At 35.7% G+C, this 25,634-nt stretch overlaps 1 pseudogene; it reads left to right on the forward strand.

Moving 5' to 3' along the window:
- The window catches only part of LOC112763539 (uncharacterized), a 42,155-nt pseudogene extending 18,278 nt beyond the window's left edge, over positions 1 to 23,877 (forward strand).
- The last annotated feature ends 1,757 nt before the right edge of the window (positions 23,878 to 25,634 follow it).

A 25,634-nucleotide genomic window follows, 5' to 3' on the forward strand; every position in this document is an offset into this window, starting at 1 on the left:
TATAGACTTAATGAACCTATACTTGGGACAGGCTAACTATTCATACCAAAATTTACATAAGCTTCAAATACATATGTTAAACAGAGTAATCAGAACAGAGTAAAGAGATACAGAGAAAAGAGTAACCAGAGCAGAGCAAAGAGGCAAAGAGAAAAGAGTAATATAAAAAAGAGAATAGAGGAAAAGAGTGTAAAAATAACGAGTTAAGCCTTGTGGCATAATATCCTATTATATATTCATCTGCTGCTTTTCTGTTGGCCCTAGAGGTCTTGTAGGCCCAAGTTCACCTACAGTGAATATCAATTGTGTATCTCAGGGTGTTGCTCTTGTAGGCCGAAGTTCACCTACAGAGAGTTGCTATTCCTGTAAGCCGAAGTTCACTTACGGGGTGCCATTTCTGTAAGCCGAAGTTCACTTACAGAGGTGCTATTTCTGTGGGCCGAAGTTCACCTACAGAAAGTTGTTGTGTTGTGTTTAGATTATTCCTGTAAGCCGAAGTTCTCTTACAGGGGTGCTATTTCTTTAGGCCGAAGTTCACCTACAGAGATAAAGCCATATCTAGGACTAGTTCCTGGGTAATGTCGGGATGCAGGGTGTAAACCGACACATGAGATCATGGCCTGCTTAGGACAGACATGCATCATACTTGGTTGCGCATTTCTTCTGTTATGATTGTTGTTTGAATGTATGCTTTCTTTGTTTGTATTCTATCCACTGTGTCTGTGTTTTATTTTCTTGTATTCTTCTGTTTGTGTTCTATTTTCTCTATTTTCTCTATTTATCTATATCTTCTATTTACTGCTTCTCCGTATTCTGCTATTTATCTGCTAAGCAACACAGAATTAATAAACTTAACTAATAACCCCGGCCCTACTAAGAACTCCCCAGTTCTTACCCCTTCTCCCTCTCTTTCCCCCTTCAGATGGAAGCATGAGTACCCCTCCATAGTTCGCTGACGATCATTCGCGAAAAGGATTCTGCTCTAGGTAGTCTTCTGAGTCTATGGTGAATCTCGTTCTCTATTTATATGTATATACTGTGAGACTAGCCAATGTCTGCACCCCGTATGTACGTGAACTTTAACCTAAATCCTGTGTACGAGACTTCTGTTGTGTGGCTACTTGATGAGGTACCAGAGAAATATCATTTGGCAATGTCTGATCGTGCAAAGGATTAGTAGATGATGTTCTACCTTTTGATGACGTTCCACCTGACTTGAGTTTTGAAGACTTAGAACGTACTTTCCTCGCTTTAGTAGTTTAGAGGGACTAGGTGAGTATAGAGTCTAGGCTAGCCTGGGCGCCAGCTTAGGGACTTCTTGAACAGGTCAAGGCCTGGGATGTTGTATATATATATATATATATATATAGATATAGTTATTATCTAGCTATATCTTGGGGTGTTCTAACTAAAAGTCTATACTCTAATAAAGGCTGGATCACCGAATATTGTCAACTGCTTGTTATGTATTTATGTGTGGTTATTTATACCTGTTTTATCTGTTATTAATTTTGAATTGATTATGAATGATTCTATTTATTAATACAAATGTTTTAAAAAAAAGTACCTCGAAAAATAACTACGCCTTTAACAACGAACCAGGCTCATATAATAAATAATAGATAATAATTAGGAAGACAAGTTGGTAGCGCTCAGTTTCTAGTATGATCATGACGTACCAGAAATTGGGTCGTTAGACTGTGCGCGCACACAACCAATTAAGTTTTGCAAGCTGTGCGCACGCATAGCCTTGTGCGCACTCACACGTTGGAAGGTGCACTCTGTTGAGGGCGTTTGCACGCATTGTGCGAATGTGCAGAGTTGGAAATTTTTACTCCTGTTCATACTCACACCTCTATGCGTACGCACACTTAATGAAAATTCCTATGGGCGTGCGTGTGCACAACCTTATGCGTACGCACACTTACCTATTTTTCAACGAAAACCTTGTTTTTAACTGTTTTACCTTTCCGGCAAGCTTGCAAACTTCTGTAACACTTACTTAAAACCTTTTTAACAATTTTAGGCTTGGAATCAGGGGAGAAAATAATAAGTGAATAAAAAGAGGTATTTTAGTTATGAGTTTAGAAGACGGAGACTTAAGTTTCTGAAGTTGTGGGTAAACTAGCGAAGTGTTTTATTGGCAATGGCTTGAGAACTTATGAATGGATGGTAACTTGTGGAATTAAGAACTGATGATGGTTATTATGAGCTTGATGGATATCGAAGGAAAGTGTGCCAGGCACTATATCCTTGGAATGTTGAGAATTGTTAATTGAAAATGATTTGTGATGAGAAATGGTGATGACTGGTGATGATTTGAGGTCGATGGACTTGTTGGATGGGGATAATGTGCCAGGCACTATATCCTTGAAATGATAGTGTACCTATGATGAAATAGATGTTGTTGTTGTTTTCCTTCTCTTTCGCAAGAGTGTGCTAGGCACTATATCCTCAGAATGAATCCTTGGAATTTATTCATTTAAACAAGAGATGAAATTAGGCAAAGCAAACAAAACACATAGAAGATGCACATGATGAATGCCTGTCCTATTGGCTCGTGATATCACTTGTCGGTCTATAAATGCCAACCCGACACATCCTTTCGGATGTCGCCTTTCTGCCATGTCCGAGGGTATAGCGCCTGGCATGCTTTTATTCCAAGGATATAATGCCTGGCACACTATCGTTTTGAAGATATAGTGCCTGGCACATACACTTATTTCCTAGTTGTTTTACTTGCTATATATGTATATTACTTGTGTTTTACTTGCTTGTATTATCTGTGATTGTCTGGTGCTGAGGAGGTTAGGTAGGCAGTGGCGATGGGATCACACAGAGGTTAGGTTGGTGACGACTGTGGGATACAGCGGTGTGATTTAATATTAGTTAGAAATCCCCTAAAATAACCCTATTTATGATTTATGGTTTAAGTTATTTATTTTGTTAAGCATGAATATCCATTTTCGATGAGAAGTTCTAGGATTGCTGACGAACTGATTTTCTGCCAGTAAAGAATTTTATAAAAATAATCACGTTGTAAGTATAGTTTCTAAACCAACAAAGTTACAAAAACTTTGGTTGTCACAAGTAACAAAACCCAATAAAATTTATAACCGAAGTATTTAAACCTCGAGTCGTCTCTCATGGAATTGCAGGGAAGTATGATTTATTATAGGTTATGAAAAAGGATATATTTTTGGGTTTTTGAAATAGAGAACAGGAAAATAAATTGGCAAAAAATTAAATTAATAACTAGAAAAACTTTTGGCAAGGTATGAGAACTGGAAATCCCATCCTAGTTAACCTTATCAGGTGTGATGAGAATTGTTATCGCTCCCACTTAGTTAACCCTTACTAAATAAAGGAAAGTCAAGTGGACTAATTAACTTGATTTCCCAAGTCCTAGTCAACTCCTGTGGAAAGACTAGCTTTAGAGGGATCCAAATCAATCAGCAATTTCTAATTTTCAATCAATAGCTGAGTTTGACAACTCAAGTGTCACCAATTACTTAACCAAAGCCAAAAGGGGAAAAATCCAAATTATTTATATCATAAATAGAAGAAAGCAATCATAATTCTAAAATAACTCAAATTGCATTAAATAAAGAAATCAAATCTAACATGGAGAGTTCATAAATCAAATTGGGAAAATAAACAAACTAAAGTAATAGAACAAATAAAAGTAGAAGAGAAACTAAATTAAAGGAACATTGAACCTGGAATGAAGAAAACGAAGAAATCCTAATCCTAAACCTAAGAGATATCCTAAATCTAAAACCTAAGAGAGAGAAGAGAGCCTCTCCCTCTAGAAAACTACATCTAAAACCTAAAATTATGAATTATAAAAGTTGTATTGATAAATGAATTGATTCCCCCACTTTATAGCCTCTAATCTGTGTTTTTTGGGCCAAAAACTGGGTCAGAAACAGCCTAGAAATTGCCCCCAACGATTTCTGATACGTACAGGTCGCTGCAAAGTCACGCGTGAGCGTCATCCACGCGTGAGCGTCGTCCACGCGTGAGCGTGGATTAGATTTTTGCCAGGTCACGTGTGCTCGTGATCCACGTGTGTGCATCACCTATATTTGGAACAGCTACGGAAAATTATATATCATTGTGAAGCCCCGGATGTTAGCTTTTGAACACAATTGGAACCGCATAATTTGGACCTCTGTAGCTCAAGTTATGGTCGATTTAGTACCAGAAGGTAAGGCTGGACAGCTTTAGCAGTTCTTTCAGTTTCTTGTATTCCTTCCACTTTTGCATGCTTCCTTTCCATCCTCTAAGGCATTCCTGCCCTATAAACTCTGAAATTACTTAACACACATATCAAGTCATCGAATGGTAATAAGAGAGGATTTTTAATTAGCAATTTAAGGCCAAAGAAGCATGTTTTCAATCATAGCACAAAATCAAGAAGGAAAATGTAAAACATGCAATTTACATGAATAAGTGTGAGAATAATGGATAAAATCCACTAGATTAAGCATAGGATAAACCCTAAAAATGGGGTTTATCAACCTCCCCACACTTAAACATTAGCATGTCCTCATGTTAAGTTCAAGAGAACTAAAAGAGTGAAGAGGAATGGTAGATAGAGAGTATGAAATGCAACCTATCTATGTGAATGAGATAAGCTCAAGGATTGTTGTCGGTCTAGATTTTCTTCTTAGAGAAAGGAATTACTTCGTTGCAAGCATAGCTCCAAACCAACAAACAACTCTCGCATCAAATTAAGATATGGTTTTGTCACAAGTACAAACCCCAATAAAAATTTACCGAAGTATTTAGACTCCGGATCATCTCACGAGGATGGCAATGCGGTGGTCAATTATTGGCTTTGAGAATGCAAGGGGAGTTTGATTAATAAGAGGGCAAGAAATTAAATGAGCAAGAATTTAATTGACCAAACGTGTAAATCAAGCAAGTAATTAAGGGAAGCAAGATAACGGACTCTTGGCTGAGACGTAGGTAATTGAGATCACTATCCTGGTCAACAATTCAAATATTTATAATTATAAGGAACCGAGCTTATTAGGTCTACTCACTAAAGCCTTAAGTACGTAATGTCTACTCCTAGGCTTGGAGTACGTCAAATGGCTTGATCAACATCAATCCATAAGTCCCAACCTAGCTACTAATTGACTTAGTAGTAGGCTAGAGTCAACGGTTATCAAATTGATCCCCAAGGGTTCTAGAATTACCAATTCAATGAAGCCCAAGGACTCAAGATCACTCAATCCCCTTAGCCTCGGCCAAGGTTCAAGAGAACTACTCAAAAACTATAGGAAGCATTATATCAAACACCTAATGTGCAATAAAAGTAAACATCACAAAATGCTAAAATTAAATAGACCCATAACTTTCATAAGTGAGAAACCAATAATAACAAGCAAGATCAACATAAAAGAAACATAGAAACATGGAATTGCATTAAAATAAAATTGGATCTAACAATGTTCATCAACATACAAGAGAGCAAAATGAGAAATTAACATTACAACTAAGAAAATCAAGATGTAGACATGAGAAATTATAAAAGAAACAAGATGAAAGCAAGGAATTAAACAAGGATCTATGATAATTTAACCTAATCCTAACCTAATTCTAGAGAGAAGAGGGAGCTTCTCTCTCTAGAAAACTAACTAAAGGCTCATGTTGACTAACTAATTGCTCCCTCTTTGCTTGGACTTTAATTCTGCATGAAATACACTCAGAAACAAGTTGGAATTGGGCCTGGGCAGCTCAGAAATTGCCCCCAGGGTTTTGCCTTTAAGTGGGTCACGTGAGAGTATCGGCGCGTACGCGACATGTGCGCGTGCGCGTCAATTGGCTATTTCTTCACCCGTGCGTATGCGGCATGTGCGCGTGCGCGTCTCTATGCAAAATCACTTCTGCGCATGCGCGCCTTGTATGCGAGCGCGCCGATTGATGCATTTCTAATTTTTGTTTCTTCATGCATTCTCCACTTTGTATGCTTTTCTCCCCATTTCTTCCATCCAATACTTGCCTTATGAACCTGAAATCACTCAACAAACACATCAAGGCATCGAATGGAATTAAAGTAAATTAAAATCATCAATTTAAGGGCCTAAAAAGCATGTTTTTATACTTAAGTACAATTCAAGGGAGGATTACAAAACCATTCTATTTCATTTGAATAAATATGGGAAAAGGTGGTAAAATCCCTTAAAATAAGCACAAGATAAACCACGAAAAGACAATGGTCTTATTCTGACGCTAGCGGGAACCGACAGATGATTAGCCGTGCGGTGACAGCGCATATGGATTGTTTTCATCCGAGAGGATCATACAACTTGCCATGGAAGGAGGTAACGCATGATTGGAAGAACGCAGTAGGAAAGTAGACGTTCAGAAGCAACAAAGCATCTCCAAACACTTATCTGAAATTCCCACCAATGAATTACATAAGTAACTTTATCTTATTTTATATTTTATTTATATTTTAATTATCAAAACTTCATAACCATTTGAATCTGCCTGACTGAGATTTACAAGGATGACCATAGTTTGCTTCAAGCCGACAATCTCCGTGGGATCGACCCTTACTCACGTAAGGTTTATTACTTGAACGACCCAGTACACTTGCTGGTTTATTACTTGGACGACCCGGGGGATTGTTCGAGTTTGGACAACTGACGGTTCATCTTGTTGCTCAGATTAGGTAATTTTATTTTAATTTTAAGCTTTTTGTTTTTATTTTTTTATTTTCGAAAAAAATCATTCAAAAAAAAATAAATAAACTTTTTTTTCTGAAGAACAAAATAAAATATGTTTAGTTTTCAAAAAAAAATTCTTCAGAATTTTTAAGAATGAATTCTAGAGTTTCAGATGATGCTTTTTTCATCACAGGAGCTAGTTGATTCCCATCAATTTGGCTGTTGTATGTAATGTTCTACTGAAGCTTGGCTAGCCATGTCTAATCTTTTTTAGACTGAAGCTTTAGACTAACATTGCATGATTCCTGGAATTTCTATTAAAATTTTTGAATTTATTTATTCTCTCTTTTTCCAATTAATTTTCGAAAAATTAAAAAAAAAATTAATAAAATCATAAAAACAAAAAAAAATTTATGTTTCTTGTTTGAGTCTAGTGTCAAATTTTAAGTTTGGTGTCTTGCATGTTTTTCTTTTCTTAAAAATTTTCAAAAATAAGTTCTTGATGTTCATCATGATCTTCAAAGTGTTCTTGGTGTTCAACTTGACATTCAAAGTGTTCTTGCATGCATTATTAGTTTTGATCTTAATTTCTTGTGTTTTGCATCATTTTTTTATGTTTTTCTCTCTCCTCATAAAAATTCATGGATTTGGATCCTCTAAAGTTTGAATTTTACTTTAGAGAGTAAAGTGTGATCTTCTATCCTTGAATAGTTTTTCTTTCATATTTATTTTTGGTCCCACCTATGAAATCAATGGTGAGATATCACACTTTACTCTCTAAAGTGAAATCCAAACTTTAGAGGATCCAAATCCAAAATTCATAAATCAAAAAAATATCTTTCCCTTATTTCACTCATAAATTTCGAAAATTTGAATTGATTTAGTCATAAAATTTTAAAATTTAATTGTTTCTTATTAGTCAAGTCAAATTTTCAATTTAAAAATTCTATCTTTTCAAATATTTTAAAAAAATCAAATCTTTTTCAATTCCCTTCTTAATATTTTCGAAAATTTTAAAATTTGATTTTCAAAATCTTTTTCTTATTTTTATTTCATATTTTCGAAATTAATACTAACATTTAATATTTTGATTCCAAAATTTTTCAAGTTGTTACTTGCCTATTAAGAAAGGATCAATCTTAAAATTCTAAAATCATATCTTTTAGTTTCTTGTTAGTCAAGTAATCAAATTTAATTTCAAAAATCAAATCTTTTTAATTTCCTTTTCAAATCTTTTTCAAAATGATTTTTAATCATATCTTTTTCAAAATTTAATTTCAAAATCTTTTCTAACTTCTTATCTTTTCAAAATTGATTTTCAAATCTTTTTCAGTTAACTACTTGACTTTTTGTTTGATTTTAAAAGTTTTCTATTTCAATTATATATTTTCTCTAAAATTTGAAAACTAAATAAATTAATTACTATTTCTTATCTTTTTCAAATTTTATTTTATTTCTTCTCTTAATTTTCGAATACTAACCAATAATTAAAATAAAAACAAAAATATTTTCCTTTTATTTTAATTTAAAATTTGAATTCTCTCTCTCATCTCTTTCTATTTATTTATTTAATTACTAACACTTCTCTTCTTCATATAATTCAAACCCTCTCTCCCTCACTGTGTTCGAATTCTTTATCTTCTCTCTTCTTTATTCTACTCTTCTATTCTTCTACTCACATAAAGAAATCTCTATACTGTGATATAGAGGATTCCTGTTCTTTTCTATTCTCTTCTTTTTCATATGAGCAAGAGGAAGGATAAGAACATTCTTGTTGAACCTGATCCTGAACATGAAAGGACTCTAAAGAGGAAACTAAGAGAAGCTAAAGCACAACACTCTGGAGAGGACCTGGCAGAATTTTTCAAAAAAGAAGAAGAGATGACCGAACCCAACAACAATGGTGGAGATGCAAGGAAGATGCTTGGTGACTTTATTACACCCTCTTCTGACTTCTGTGGAAGGAGCATCTCAATCCCATCAATTGGAGCAAACAACTTTGAGCTTAAGCCTCAATTAGTTTCTCTGATGAAGAAGAATTGCAAGTTTCATGGACTTCAATTGGAAGATCCTTATCAGTTTTTAGCTGAATTCTTGTAAATCCGTGACACTGTTAAGACCAATGGGGTTAATCCTGAGGTTTACATACTTATGCTTTTCCCCTTTGCTGTAAGAGACAGAGCTAGGACACGGTTGGACTCACAACCTAAAGATAGCCTGAACTCTTGGGAAAAGTTGGTCAATGCCTTCTTGGCCAAATTCTTTCCACCTCAGAAGTTGAGCAAGCTTAGAGTGGAAGTCTAAACCTTCAGACTGAAGGAAGGTGAATCCCTTTATGAATATTGGGAATGATACAAGAAATTGATCAGAAGGTATCCTTCTGACATGTTTTCAGAATGGAGCATCATATGTATATTCTATGATGGTCTGTCTAAACTGTCCAAGATGTCATTGGACCACTCTGCTAGAGGATCTCTTCATCTGAAGAAGATGCCTGTAGAAGCCTAGGAACTCATTGAAATGGTTACAAATAACCAGTTCATGTATACTTCTGAAAGGAATCCTGTAAATAATGGGACAACTCAGAAGAAAAGAGTTCTTGAGATTGATACTCTGAATGCCATATTGGCTTAGAATAAAATATTGACTCAGCAAGTCAATATGATTTCTTAGAGTCTAACTGAAATGCAAGCTGCATCAGGCAGTACTAAAGAAGCCTCCCCTGAAGGAAAAGCTTATGATCCTGAGAATCCTGCAATGGAAGAGGTGAATTACATGGGAGAATTCTATGGAAACACCTATAATCCTTCATGGAGGAATCATCCTAATCTCTCATGGAAGGATCAACAGAAGCCTAATCAAGGCTTCAATAATAATAATGGTGGAAGAAATAGGTTTGGTAATAGCAAACCTTTTCCATCATCTTCTCAGCAACAGATAGAGAATTCTAAGCAGAGCCACTCTAACTTAGCAGCTATAGTCTCTGATCTATCTAAGACCACTCTCAATTTTATGACTGAAGTAAGGTCTTCCATTAGAAATTTGGAGGCACAAGTGGGTTAGCTGAGTAAGAAAGTTACTGAACTCCCTCCTAGTACTCTCCCAAGGAATACAGAAGAGAATCAAAAAAAGAGAGTGTAAGGCCATAAACATGTCCCACATGGCCGAACCTGTAGATGAGGGAAAGATAGTAATTTCCAATGAGGAAGACCTCAATGGATGTCCACTGGCCTCCAAGGAGTTCCCTAATGAGGAACCAAAGGAATCTGAGGCTCATATAGAGACCATAGAGATTCCACTAAACTTACTGTTGCCATTCATGAGCTCTGATGAGTATTCTTCCTCTAAAGAGGTTGAAGATACTGCTGAAGAGCAAGTTGCTCAATATCCAAGAGCAATCATGAAGCTGAATGCCAAGTTATTTGGTAATGAGACTTGGGAGGATGAACCCCCATTGCTCATCAATGAACTAAATGATCTGGTTCAACTGAAATTACCTCAGAAGAAACAGGATCCTGGAAAGTTCTTAATACCTTGTACCATAGGCACCATGACCTTTGAGAAGGCTCTGTGTGACCTGGGATCAGGGATAAACCTCATGCCCTTCTCTGTAATGGAGAAACTAGGGATCTTTGAGGTGCAAGATGCAAGAATCTCACTAGAGATGGCAGATAATTCAAGGAAACAGGCTTATGGACTTGTAGAGGATGTCTTGGTGGAGGTTGAAGGCTATTACATCACTGCTGATTTTATAATCCTAGAGGATCATACAGCTTGCCATGGAAGGAGGTAACGCATGATTGGAAGAAGGCAGTAGGAAAGCAGACATTCAGAAGCAACAAAGCATCTCCAAACGCTTATCTGAAATTCCCACCAATGAATTACATAAGTAACTTTATCTTATTTTATATTTTATTTATATTTTAATTATCAAAACTTCATAACCATTTGAATCTTCCTTACTGAGATTTACAAGGATGACCATAGCTTGCTTCAAGCCGACAATCTCCGTGGGATCGACCCTTACTCACGTAAGGTTTATTACTTGGACGACCCAGTGCACTTACTAGTTAGTTGTGCAAAGTTGTAAAAAAGATTTGAGATTACAATTGTGCGTACCAAGTTGTTGGCGCCATTGAAATTAGAATTTCGTGCACCACTCATGCACCTCACGTATAGGTCCTTGCAAGTCACGCATGGAGCCTTTGTGCTTCACGTGGCTGGCTCTGCGTCTCACTCATAGGCTTCCCTCCAAAGGCCCCACAACCAAACCTAAGTTTGGTGTGGCACATGCCCTCCTCACACACCTAAGCTCATGCATGCATGAATCCATTTAAGTTGTATGTGGTTGCATGCACCTTTTTCCCTTAGGTTTACAATGTTTCTATTTCTCATATATCTATTCTCCTTTTTGGTTAACTTGTTTGCTCTGCATGCTTTAATTACATATGGTTTCATTATTTGTGTGATTCTTGCATTCTTCGTCTCTATTCTCATGTTATTTTGCATGCATTCATACTAATTCTCTTTCGATATTCTTGCTTGCATTAATCTTATTTTATTTTGCTACACATTCATAATATTCTAGTTTTCATTTAGGATTATTTTATTTTGCATGCATTCTTCATATTTAGTTCTATTTGTTTGTTTTGCATGCATACATATACATTCTTACCATTTTTGCTATTTCATTTTCATTTTGCTTTCATATTTTTTTCCCTCCTAATGTTTGTTTGAATTTTGAAAAGTGATTCCCGTAATCACCCAAAGGAATCTCATTCCTGTTGACCCTTATCATGAATAAGTCTTTCAAAGCACTACTCAAGAGTCCTGATGAGCGGATATTTTATACGCTTTTTGGCATTGTTTCCTTAGTACTTTTATTACATTTGATTAAGTTTTATAATGTTTTAGTAGGTTTTAGTGCAAAAATCACTTTTTGGATGCTACTTTGAGTTTTTTTGGCTTTCTTATGATTTTAGGTGATTTTTGGGTGATTCTGGCAAGTTTTGGAAAAGCCTGATTCAGAGAGAAAGGATTGCAGATGCTGTCAAATTCTGACTACTGTGCATTCAAATGAGCATATCTGGAGCTACAGAGATCTAAATGATGCGCTCTCAATGGCATTGGAAAGCTAACATTCAGGGTTTTTCAGCAATATATAATGGTCCATACTTTTCGTTGGAATTGATGGCCCAAAACGGGGGTTGAACACTCATCTGACCCCCTGCCTGGTGTTTGGACGCCCCAAAAGGACCAAGATGGCGTTTGGATGCCCAAAAGGGAGAAAGCCTGGCGTCCAACGGCCCAAGAGGAGTCTAAGCACATGGATTCACCCAGAGCTTAGCCAAAACACTCACCAAGTGGGCCCAGAAGTGGATTTTCGCACCCATTAGCTTAGTTTATCACATTTTTTGTAATTTTTAATTAATAGTAACATCTTTTAGGTCTAGTATTTTGATTATAAATAAGAAACTTCTTTCCTCCTGAGGATCATGCCTTCCAGGAGGGGAGAAGCATAGACATATTACTACTATTGTTTTCTGTAAGCTGTGAGCAACTAAACCTCCTAGGTTAAGGTTAGGAGGTTGACAAACCCCAATTTGACGGTTTGTTTTGTATTGATTTTTGGGGATTTTATCACCTTTTACCCACATTTATTCAATGAAATAGCATGGTTTTATAACTTCTCCCTTAATTGTGCTTAAGAGTGAAAACATGCTTTTTAGGACTCAAAATAGCTAAATTTAATTCACCTTGATTCTATTAGATGCCTTGATATGTTTGTTAAGTGATTTAAGGTTTAGGAGGCAAAGATTGGATCAAGGGAATGAAGAAAGAAAGCATGAAAAGTTGGAGAACTCATGAAGAAATGAAAGAACCGGAAAGCTGTCAAGCCGACCTCTTTGCACTTAAACGACCATAACTTGAGCTACAGAGGTCCAATTGATGCGGTTCCAGTTGGGTTGGAAAGCTAACATCCGGGGCTTCGAAACGATATAAGATTTGCCATAGTTGCTACACGTATGGTGGCGCCCACGCGCAAAGTACGCGCATGCGCCGTTGCTGCCACCTAGTTCACTTAAAGCAAAACGTGGCCAACGAATTCTAAAGCCTTGTGGGCCCAATCCAACTCATTTCTGATGCTATTTAACCCAAGGAGTGAAGAGGGAAACATGTGTTAGTTACCAATTAGTTTAGTTTAGTAGTGAGAGTTAGTTTCTAGAGAGAGAAGCTCTCACTTCTCTCTAGAATTAGGATTAGGTTTAGTTCAATAACCTTAGATCTAGATTTTAATTCATGCTTTCATCTCCTTCTACCTTTCAATTCCTTGTTGTTACATTCATTCTTCTTCTATTCTTTTGTTGTAATTTCCTTTATGTTGTTCTTATGTTTTGTTGTAGATCTACTTTTGCTCCTTCTATTTTCTTTCAATTCAATTAGAGGTAATTCATAATAATTGTGTTCCTTTTGATTGTTGTTGTTAATTCATTGCCATAATTGTTGTTAGATTCTATTTTTGTTATCAATTTACTTTGCTTTTCTTTTATGCCTTCCAAGTGTTTGATAAAATGCTTGGTTGGATTTTAGTATAGATTTTGTTCCTCTTGGCTATGGTAGAGTAATTAGTGATGCTTGAGTTATCTAATGTCTTTGTTGATTGATAATTAGAAGTTGCTAATTGATTTAGATACCACTAAAGCTAGTCTTTCCCTTGGGAGTTGGCTAGGACTTGTGGAATCAAGTTGATTCATCCACTTGACTTTCCTCCATTATTAGAGGTTAACTAAGTGGTAGCAATGGACAATTGTGGTCACAATCGAGGAGGATAACTAGGATAGGACTTCTAATTCTCACAACCTTGCCAAGTCCTTTTTAGTTGTTAGTTTATTTTCATTGTCATTTACATTTCATGTCTCTTATCCCAAAACCCCAAAATACAATCCATAACCAATAACAAGACACTTCATTGTAATTCCTAGGGAGAACAACCCGAGGTTTGAATACTTCGGTTTATAAATTTTAGGGGTTTGTTTTAGTGACAAACAACTTTTTGTATGAAAGGATTAGTGATTGGTTTAGAAACTATACTTGCAACGAGATTTCAATTGTGAATTCTAAGCCACACAAAAATCCATTCGTCAAAATGGCGCCGTTGCCGGGGAATTGCAATGGTGTTATGTTATTGGTTATTGTACATATGTGAATAGTGTGAATATCTTGCTTTTTGCTTTAATTGCTAGTTGTAGAATTTTGTTTCTTTTGTTTTCTATTAGCTTTTGTTTTTATTTTATCTTTTCACCATGAATTCTCATTTTGGCTATGAGTGTGATTACAACTATGCTGTAGGTGATGGGAGCTACAATGAAGATGTGTGTCAAGGATGGGATAACCAAAGGTGGGAGGAGCCATATGCTTATGATCAATCCTCTTGGCAACAACCTCCACCAATGCACTATGAAGAAGAGCCATTCTATGATGCATATCAATCCAATGGCTATGGTGAATCTCCTTGTGACTTTCAAGAACCACCACCATATGCCTATGAGTCATATCCTCAACATGAACCTCAACCACACTCACAAGCCTATTTTCAACAAACACCTCCATATGACCATGATCCTTACCTACCATACCAACCTCCTTTTGAACCATATGAGCCATACATGGAACCACAATTCCAAGATTACTACTCCCAAGAACCACCTCAATACACACCACCACCTTACCAAGAAGAACCACCTTCCTATAATGAACTCTTTCTCCAAGACAATGAACCCTCTTATCCACCCCAATTCTCAATGGATGAAACCCTTAGCCTTATACTTCAAGGGCAAGGAGAAATGCAAAGGGAGACACTAGAATTTATGGCTACCTTGACCAAGGTAGTAAGCATTTTAGCCTCCCAATGCTTGAGCACTCAAAGCACTCCCATGGTCACATGTGGAGAACCAATTAAAGAGCATAGCATGAAGGAAAGATTGGAAACTCCGGTGGAAAAGGAGGAATGCTACTTTGTGTTAGAACAATTGGAGGAGCCTATGATTATTAAAGAAAAGGAAGAAGTGGTTGAAGACTTAGGAGATGCGGAACTTCCATGGGAAGCTAAAATCAAAGAAAATCCCTCCAAGAAGAGTAAATTTGATGTTGAGGAGGAATGTGCACAACCTCCGAGGCATATTCTATATGAAGACTTGGAGAGAATGAAGCAAGAATTGAGTTCCCTTGGTGATGAAGATCATGCACCCAATCTTCTTGGTGAAGAATCCTTTGAATTTGAAGAACCTTCTCCCAATGAATTTAAAAGTGATGTGGAGGTAGATTTCTCTCAACCTCCCATTTATGACTTGAGTGATGTTGAAGAGTTAGAGGAAGTTGATGAACAAAGGATTGAAAATGAAGAAGTTTATGAAGAGGTGGAGATTGACAAGGAAGCAAACAAGGGAGTAGAGCTTGCAAGCACATTGGAGATACCTCTCCCCAAGCCACCACCATCCATTCTCTCATTCAAGTGGGTAAATTCCTTATACTTAAGCTTTGTTATTCCCTTTGAATATGGTTTGCTTGAGACGGATGGTCAACTTAGAAAAATTAGTGGCTTTAGGAGTAAAAAGGAGATGGTTAGTGGTTGGAAGCATCCTTCTAGGTTCATTATGGTCACATGTCCAAAGCTTGATAGCAAAGGTTGGTGTATAACTAGAGTACATGGGTCTAGAAGGATGTTTAGTCACTTTGTTGAGAATTCACCTTGCTCACCACCCACATGGATTAATGATAATCAACTTGGAGATGGGTGTGAAGACAAAATATGGGATCCGGGAACACATGAGGATCAACATTGGGAGCCCATGGTTTGTGAAGAACTCCATCAAAGCTTGGAGATATTAATCTTGAATGATGGAGCTTATTGGAAGTCCAAGCATTGGTGGAAGTTCCAAGATGAGTACAAGCACAAGCCACCTTGAGAGAAGCTCCCCATAAGTCCAACTTAAGGATAATAAACAAAAGTGCTAGGTGGGAGACAACCCACCATGGTAAAATCCTTTCATTTTCTCTTTTGTATATATTGGTAGAATTAGCTTAATTTCATGTTTTGTTTAGTTAGTTGAGTATGTTTGGTAGTTTAAGTATGTTAAATAAGGTTTTATGGTGTTTTGGTAGCTGTTTGGAGGTTTGGAATGCTTGGATTGGTGCAAAAACATAGAAAAAATTTTGAAAAACAGAGCACCATCCACGCGTACGCGTACATGGCGCGTACGCGCACTTACAGCATTTTCGACCATCCACGCGCGCGCGCCATGCGTGCGTACGCGTGGATTGAGAAGTTCCACCATCCATGCATTTTTCCAGAGAGTTGTGCCTGCGCCGCGCCAACATTGTGCCTTTGGCACAAACCTATTTGCGCGCTCGCGCACATGACGCGTACGCGTCACTCTCGAAATAAGCCATCCGCGCGCGCGCGGCATGCGCGTGTACACGCGGATTTCCCTCCTTCACCACATTTCTTTTCTTCTCCTCTTTCTATTTCTTTCCTTCTCCTTTCTCCTACCCCTCATCCAACACTTCCAAACACCATTGATAACCATTTATTTTAGTTAGTTAATTAGTTAGTCGGTTAGTTAATTCGTTAGTTTTAGTTTAGTTTTCATTTTATTTTCTCTCTTTTCATCATAAGTGTTGGTGTATTGACTTTGTTTACTATACATTGCTATATCCCTTATTGCCTAAATGCTATTTTAGCATGAATGTTTTTAGATAATCTTTGTTGGATTCTATGATTGAGGTTATATTTTGTTACTTGGTTTTGAGTTCTTCATGCTTACCTTTTGAAAAAATACCAAGTGATGAGAATTGTCTTCGAGCTTATAACTCTTTTGAATTGCATGTTGTAGCTAGCCACCATGTGATTTGGATCCTTTTTCCTCGATTAGGCAATCTCTTGATGGATGATGTTGTGCATTTACCTTAATGCATTGTGTTCATGATTATATCCATCCATATGTTTGACTTGAATGCTTTCATGCTTCTCTAATGCTTGTCTTACCTTACAAGCTTACTTAAAGCATCTCAAGCACACTAGGATAAGTGAAGTGCATGCTTCTTTTGTGAAATAGCTTTTATGCTAATGTGTATTCTAAACCGCGCAATTTAGAATTCACACACCTAATATTTCTTAATGTCACACTAATTCACTCACCTCATTCTAGTGATTTACCTCATTCCAACAATGTATGCTTCCTTGCTTTTATATCTTCTCATCTTATGGTGTTATATTTTTGTTTTTCATAACGAATGCACCACAAGCAACCATGGAAGCGGAAGAAAGAACACATAGCAATCCGGAGAGTCGCCGTACCCCCTTGCTCATCTTTGAGTGCACCGAGGACGGTGCAAACTTTTAAGTGTGGGGAGGTCGTCCGACCGGTCGGCGATTTTGGGTGACAAATTTCTAATCCCAACACTTTTGCATTTCATTTTAGGTTTTTTGGATTCTTGTTGCATTTTCTTATTTTTGCATATATATACACAATAAGCTTAGTCAAAATAATGAAATTTTCCAAGGATTTCTATCTATAGGGCACCAATTGATTTGAGTGGAAAACTTTTCATAGAACTTGCTTGAATTATATATTTTGTGGAACATGATTTATGAGCTAAGAACACAAGCTTGTGAGATTTGAGCCCAACGGTGTGGTTACATCTTATAACCACTTATTTTTCCTTCTTGTGTGCATTATTCTCTTTCTATGATTGTAATCTTTGATTTGCTTGATTCTTTATGTCCATTATTTTGTGTATTCATGCATTTATGTGATTGAGGCCATCATTTCATTTAGCTCACTTACCCAAATAGCCTACCTTTTATCTTCCTTTGTTAGCCAAATTTGAGCCTACGCTTAACCCATTTATTCTTTAATTTAGCACATTACAAGCCTTAAAGCGAAAAACAATAAATGTCCTTAATTTGGATCTTTGATTAGCTTAGGCTAGTGTGTGTGAGTATCATTCAAGTGTGGGAACCTTGGGACATTGGGTGAATAAAAGGGTAGTTTTGTAATGTTATTGGAAATATTGGGAATTGGGTACATACTCATGTATTGATCAAATGTAAAACCTTATGCATTGAGGTTCTTGTATATAAAAAGAAAAAAATAAGAAAAACAAAAGAAAAAGAAATAAAAGTGAAAAAGAAAAATAATATGGAAAAGAAAAAAAAATAGAAAAAGAAAGAAAAAAAGAATAAAAATAATAAAAAGGGGGCAAAATGCCCCAAAGTGAAGCTCAATAAGATCAATGCATAAGTGCTGTGAAATGAAAAGAAAATGCATGAGTATGTGAAAAAGTGAGAAATGGGTAGTTAGGTTAGAACTTAATTGTATAGGATGTCATAGGTTAGGTGAGAAGTTTAAGCTTATCAAAGATTCAAATTTCAAGCTCACTTGACCAAATATGCATCCTACCTTGACCCTAGCCCCATTACAACCAATGAAAAGACCTCATGATACTTGTATGCATGCATGAAATAAATGTTAATTGTTAGAAGAAAAACAAATCTTGGAAAGCATGAAATAGAGGAGAATTGAGTGAATCAACCCTAAACACTTGAGCGAATAGAGTGCGAACACATCCGTTGAGGGTTCGATGCTCAATTACATGTTTTCACCTATGATCATCATTCTTCATGCAAGTTTGTAAAAATATTTAATAACTCAATTCAATTGTGGATTAGACTTGCTAGTCCTTAGCCCTTGTGCATATATGTTTCTTGGGAATTGATTTATTTTGACCAAGCACTTGCATTCATTTAGATAGTTGCATATAGGAAGATTGCATTTAGTTAGTTTCCATTGAATAAATGCCATACCCTTACTTCATTCTTGGTTTAAGCATGAGGACATGCTTGGTTTAAGTGTGGGGAGGTTGACAAACCCCAATTTGACGGTTTGTTTTGTATTGATTTTTGGGGATTTTATCACCTTTTACCCACATTTATTCAATGAAATAGCATGGTTTTATAACTTCTCCCTTAATTGTGCTTAAGAGTGAAAACATGCTTTTTAGGACTCAAAATAGCTAAATTTAATTCACCTTGATTCTATTAGATGCCTTGATATGTTTGTTAAGTGATTTAAGGTTTAGGAGGCAAAGATTGGATCAAGGGAATGAAGAAAGAAAGCATGAAAAGTTGGAGAACTCATGAAGAAATGAAAGAACCGGAAAGCTGTCAAGCCGACCTCTTTGCACTTAAACGACCATAACTTGAGCTACAGAGGTCCAATTGATGCGGTTCTAGTTGGGTTGGAAAGCTAACATCCGGGGCTTCGAAACGATATAAGATTTGCCATAGTTGCTACACGTATGGTGGCGCGCACGCGCCGTTGCTGCCACCTAGTTCACTTAAAGCAAAACGTGGCCAACGAATTCTAAAGCCTTGTGGGCCCAATCCAACTCATTTCTGATGGTATTTAACCCAAGGAGTGAAGAGGGAAACATGTGTTAGTTACCAATTAGTTTAGTTTAGTAGTGAGAGTTAGTTTCTAGAGAGAGAAGCTCTCACTTCTCTCTAGAATTAGGATTAGGTTTAGTTCAATAACCTTAGATCTAGATTTTAATTCATGCTTTCATCTCCTTCTACCTTTCAATTCCTTGTTGTTACATTCATTCTTCTTCTATTCTTTTGTTGTAATTTCCTTTATGTTGTTCTTATGTTTTGTTGTAGATCTACTTTTGCTCCTTCTATTTTCTTTCAATTCAATTAGAGGTAATTCATAATAATTGTGTTCCTTTTGATTGTTGTTGTTAATTCATTGCCATAATTGTTGTTAGATTCTATTTTTGTTATCAATTTACTTTGCTTTTCTTTTATGCCTTCCAAGTGTTTGATAAAATACTTGGTTGGATTTTAGTATAGATTTTGTTCCTCTTGGCTATGGTAGAGTAATTAGTGACGCTTGAGTTATCTAATGTCTTTGTTGATTGATAATTAGAAGTTGCTAATTGATTTAGATACCACTAAAGCTAGTCTTTCCCTTGGGAGTTGGCTAGGACTTGTGGAATCAAGTTGATTCATCCACTTGACTTTCCTCCATTATTAGAGGTTAACTAAGTGGTAGCAATGGACAATTGTGGTCACAATCGAGGAGGATAACTAGGATAGGACTTCTAATTCTCACAACCTTGCCAAGTGCTTTTTAGGTGTTAGTTTATTTTCATTGTCATTTACATTTCATGTCTCTTATCCCAAAACCCCAAAATACAATCCATAACCAATAACAAGACACTTCATTGTAATTCCTAGGGAGAACGACCCAAGGTTTGAATACTTCGGTTTATAAATTTTAGGGGTTTGTTTTAGTGACAAACAACTTTTTGTATGAAAGGATTAGTGATTGGTTTAGAAACTATACTTGCAACGAGATTTCAATTGTGAATTCTAAGCCACACAAAAATCCATTCGTCAGAGCTCTGCTAATTCTCATGGATTAATAATATTATTGTTTCGGCCATGGATTCCTTGCTCCTACATTTTTGTACCCCGTTTTTTTTTTTTGAAAAATTTATTAAATAGATATTGATCCCTTTAACTTTTGTTATTTACACTTTTTCCCTTTATCTTTTAGTTTCAGATTCAAAGAAGAAGAGAGGTATGCTAGGGTTTATAGAATTAATTTCAATCAACACCATTTTCTCATCTTCTTCCTCTGCTCTATCTCTGGTTCGCCTACCTTTGCCGCCACAACACGCATCAGACGCCGCCGCTCCCTGCCTCCGCAGCCGCTCCCTGCGTCCGCCGCCGCTCCCTGCGTCTGCCGCCCCTCCCCACATTCTCGGAGGAACAAACTATCAGTATCACCACCCTGTTAAATTTCACAGAGAAAGAACGAGAACCAGAGCGACCCTTGATGACACTGAAATAGTACAACTTTCCTCAACCCCACTTCTTGTTGAGGACGACAAACCCAGCAAGGTATACTTTTTCCTCTACCTTCTTTTCAGTTTAGTTTGATTTTTTTAGAATAGTTAAGATGATGAATTTTGAATCCTTAGGGTAGCTTTTCAGGCAATGATTTTTGCCCTGCTTCGAGTGTCCTTGGTGTTTTGATTTGAATTATTATTATTATTATTATTATTATTATTATTATTATTATTATTATTACTAGATGGTTTTAAATTAATAATATAATTACATGGGACCTAAGTTTATTTACTACATGTCTCTTAATAGAAGGAAGTCAAATTCCATTATATTTAGGATAAAGTTATCATAGCTGGATGTCCTTGGCTTTTCCAAATGATGGTAGTAATTTAATCAATAGAAATTTCTAACAGAGATCTGGTTGTGCAGCTAATGGAGAGGTAGGGATATGGAGAAGAGTACATTAATCGTTATAAAATGATGACAAGGTTAGTATGCAATCTTTCTATTGGAGATAATTTTTGTTTCTACAACATGTACCTGTGTTAATATCATAGCTTCTTTTGATTGTTTGTTGATTCCTACTATGTGCTGAATGTACATCATATCTGTTTCATCGTATGTGTGTGTGTGTGGAAGAAAATTTACTTGATAATGCTTTTAAAAGATATGTAAAAACAAAAAAAGAAGACTCTTGAGGGTGATATTTTATAGTTCTAGTAATAATGAAGCATATTTCTGCTTTTATCTTCCTTTAAGGTTTCATCATCAAAGAGTTCCATTGGTAATCCTTTTTTGTGGAACTGCTTGTGTTGGGAAGTCTACTATTGCCACCCAGCTTGCGCAGAGGTTAAATCTACCAAATGTGTTGCAGGTAGCAATCGTGTCTATAACCCTGAATCTTCCTGTCATATAAAATAAGGACAGTTTTAGGCTTTCAATTGAGGGTAGCTGACTGGAATTATATACAACTGATTTTGACATTCCTTTTGTTGTTGACTCTAATAGACAGATATGGTTTACAAATTGTTGCGCACATCAACAGAGTATGTCCTGAATTTCTTTGTTTCATTCTTAAGCTGACTAGTATTTAGCTTTGATTTTAAGCTCCTGTTAGTCAAACCTAGTATTTGTTCATAATGATATCATAAGAGACCTGGTTAAGAGTAATCAAGTTAACATCAAAGAGGACCTAAACCCTATAAATTTGTATATCTTATCTGAATGATTATTTTCTTATGTTTGATAGTGCACCATTGGCGTCAACTCCTGTATGGACGCGAGACTTTAATTCATCGGAGGAGTTAATAACTGAATTTTGCAGAGAATGCAGAGTTGTTCGCAAAGGTTTTCTCAGTTCTTTGTAGCTTGAGATCTCATACATTTTTTAAATTCTCATCTTTCAAACTTATTTTAGGTTTGGCTGTTCATTTGAAAAAAGCAATGAAGGATAGAAACCCAATTATAATTGAGGTATGTATGGATATGTATTTTGGGGATGTTTCCCTGTATATGTTGTATTAGATAATTGAAGCTTTTATACTGGTCAATGTATATTTTATTGATATACAGCTTTTCAAGTTTACTGTGAAGTAATAAATGTTTCTCCTATGGACTTGTTGTGAGCTCATTTTCTTTGTTTTTATTTTGATGATGAAAGTGAATTCATTTGGACCCTAGCATTTATTTAGTAGACGATGAGAAATCACCTGCTTCTATACAAGCTGAAAATAAAAGGGATGAATTCAACATCTGCGGCACCAGACGATAGTGCTACAGTTCAAACGGAAAATTCTAATGAAGGTAGTCATGATGAGAATCATGGTGGTTCCAGGACTCTGAGTTCAAATGAAGGAATATCTATGGACCAAGTTGATGCAGTATCAAATAATGTCGCATCCATTAATCTAGCTGGAAGCACATCTGGGCATGAAGGTTGGTCTTTATTATTTGCAATACTTTGAAGCTGTTTAGTTCCTCTTGGAGTCACATGCACTGAGGAAGTTATAATATTTGCATGAGTAGGTATTGTGTTTTACTTGAATACTAAAGTGGGAAATTATATGTCTACCAAGTTTCTCATGCAGGTGCTGTTTCTCTCAAAGAAATAGAGGCAGACAAAAAAAATTGTTACTAAAAAGTCAGGTCCTAAGCCAATAATTGCGCCTATTGTTCTGAAGATGGCTGAATTTGATCATAAGGTTTGTCTCATTGTCCATAGCTTTTATGAAAGTAACAATTATCCTCATAATTGGTTATTTTCTTAGTTTGTAGTATGTATAACTTTGGGATTTTTTAGTCAAAGAGTTGACCTGCATGTATTTCTATGTTCCCAGTCATGCATGGTGGGAAGGTATTTTCATCATATTCCATTGTTTAGTCGTATAAATCGCATGAAATAATGTAGTGAGACTTCTTACCATATTTTTAGGCATTACTTGAGGAGTAGATCTGCTCTCGCACGTTTACCGAGAAATGCCCAGACAAGGTACTCTAACTTTTGAAAGAACTCAGATATATACACTTGGCACTCTTGAGGCAAAGGTGGTTAACCAACCATATTTCTCCTTGGAAAAAGAACCATAAGAGCAACCTACATCTGTTCAATTGGATTTTTATCTATCAGAGCTGGTTTCTGAATTTTGTTGTTCAATTTACAGGATAAAGATAAGCTTATAGAAAATTTGAAAACCATACGAGATTACCTGTGCTCTTTCACCTCACAAGTATGTCTATACTTTACATTTTTTGCGATGTTATTTATTTTATTGATTTCCATGGCCATTACAGTTTCTATGATCTATATATAGCAAATCGCTCCAATTCATTAACTAGTTAATATGAAGTTGATAGGAAAGCAGATTCACTGGTTGCAGTATATAAAACTTTTAACCATCTAAGTTTAATTATTATATGCTATGAATGCTTGTAAGATGTTTTCTGTTTCAGGGGTTGACTGTGGTGAATGTATCAGCAACAACATTTCCTAAAACATTGGATTGGCTCCATAATCACCTTCTTCAGGTATATAATTTGATCGTAAATATTTGCTTGCATATTTTTGTGTTTATCAATTCTGATCAATGCTTGATGAAAGAAGGTTTACAAGTGATGCAGAGAGAGGAATATATGACATCTTTGTTAACAGAATGAAACAATGAAAACAATCAGACATTTTTTTCTAGAAAAATGTATCATAGTTATTTTTTGAAAATGATAGCAAGGAAAGATCGAAAACTGGCCTGAATTTTACTACTCTTATTCTACTGAAAATATGCTACATTTTATCTTTGCTTAGTAAATTTTGTCTCTCTTTGACATTGCACAAGTTAGTCACTGATATTTCAAAAGTTTCTGAAAGCATTTCCTTGACATCATAAATTACTTGTTTTCCTTTTCATCAGTAAGGTCTTATAATTTGATGTCTTCCAATGTATTGAGCAAGGTACTTCATTAGGATCAATTGAACATGTTACACAAGCTGGTGCAGAATAGTTGTAATTATCCAATTCTGACAGGTATAATATTAAATATTAACTTCCTTTAAGCATTATATATATTTTTTTATCTAAAAATTTACAAATGTACTTTGAAAGTCAATGGCCAACAAGTTAATGGTTCATGTTTTTAGTTAGCCATGTGCTTTCAACACACTCTGTAGAACAATTTTTTGCCATAGTTCTTGGTTGGCCATGAATTGATCTTAATCTTCTGTTGGCATATAAATTAAGTATTCAGCACCAGGAGCTCCGCAACTTGCAAGGAAGGTAAGAGATCTACTTCAAAAATCTGGCTTCAGCGCGGTGGAAGAAGACAGAAGGACGGGGCTAGATCATGGTGCTTGGGTTCCATTGATGTTGGTGTACCATTGTTTTATTTAATTTAATTTATACAGTTCTTACCTAGTGAGATAAGATTTCGGTGTTGTTAACGTTATCTCATGTAAGTTTGATAAAGAAATCTTCTTATTTGTTTTCTTCTCCTTGTTATGTACTGTTGTTGATATTTTGACATGTATTTTCCTTTACTCATTCGAAGAAGCTAAATATAAGTTTTTCATTATTGCACAAATAATAATTCATTCCAATACATAAGGCTACCATAATGTTCAAAACCGAAGTCTCTTGGGTCATGTGACTGGTTTCATCGTTATTTACGGAAATATATAGGTTATGAATAATTTATATTAACCGATAAAGTAAAAGAAATTAGTAATATAGAATTGTAATATAATGAAGGATAAATTAGTGTAAAAATAAATGAAACATAGCTTAGTACTTTGTCTTTCAAAGAAACTATTAAAAATATCTAAAAAGATAATTCCTCATTCCCAATTGTCTTCATGCTTTGTTTCCACCTTGGTCCTATATTGCCAAGCATTTTCTTGTATTACGAGGCACAAATCATTGTACTCATCTAAAACCAGATCCACGGCAAGTCTCATTCATGTGGAGTCGTTAATCTGCTTAGAGCACCAACAATATAATTCTAATTAGAAGTGTGTTAGAAAAATTATGTTAAAAATACTTTCTTATAAATATGACCTGAATATTAAAGTCATCTTGTAAAGTACATTCTCTCATCTAACTGGTCACCCAAACTCTGCTATCATTCCTATGATAAAAAGCATTCAACAAATAGTTATTATATACATATAAGATATAATCCATTGAACGAGTTATGATATTTTAAAAAAAAAATTTAATATTAGACTTATAATCTATTTTTTGAGTGGGTAGGCCAAAAGGTGTCATAGGCCAAAAAGTGGAGCAATCTACAAATTTAGACTTATCATCATCAAAAATATGATCATCTAACATCACTTCTAAATAAGTTGCCTTTACAAGAGTGAATTCATGACAAAAAAAATTGTGAATTGTAAATGATTTAAATTGACTAAGAGTACTAGTTACAACAAATGGTTATTTAAATTGTTAAGTGTTTATAGATGATTGAGTACTGATTTAGAACAAATAATTACCACTTTAATTGCGTTCCTTTTGCTTTGTTGATGTTTTTCGACACAAGGCAGT

This window comes from Arachis hypogaea, chromosome 17 (genome assembly GCF_003086295.3).
Source record: "Arachis hypogaea cultivar Tifrunner chromosome 17, arahy.Tifrunner.gnm2.J5K5, whole genome shotgun sequence".
Lineage (NCBI taxonomy): Eukaryota > Viridiplantae > Streptophyta > Magnoliopsida > Fabales > Fabaceae > Arachis > Arachis hypogaea.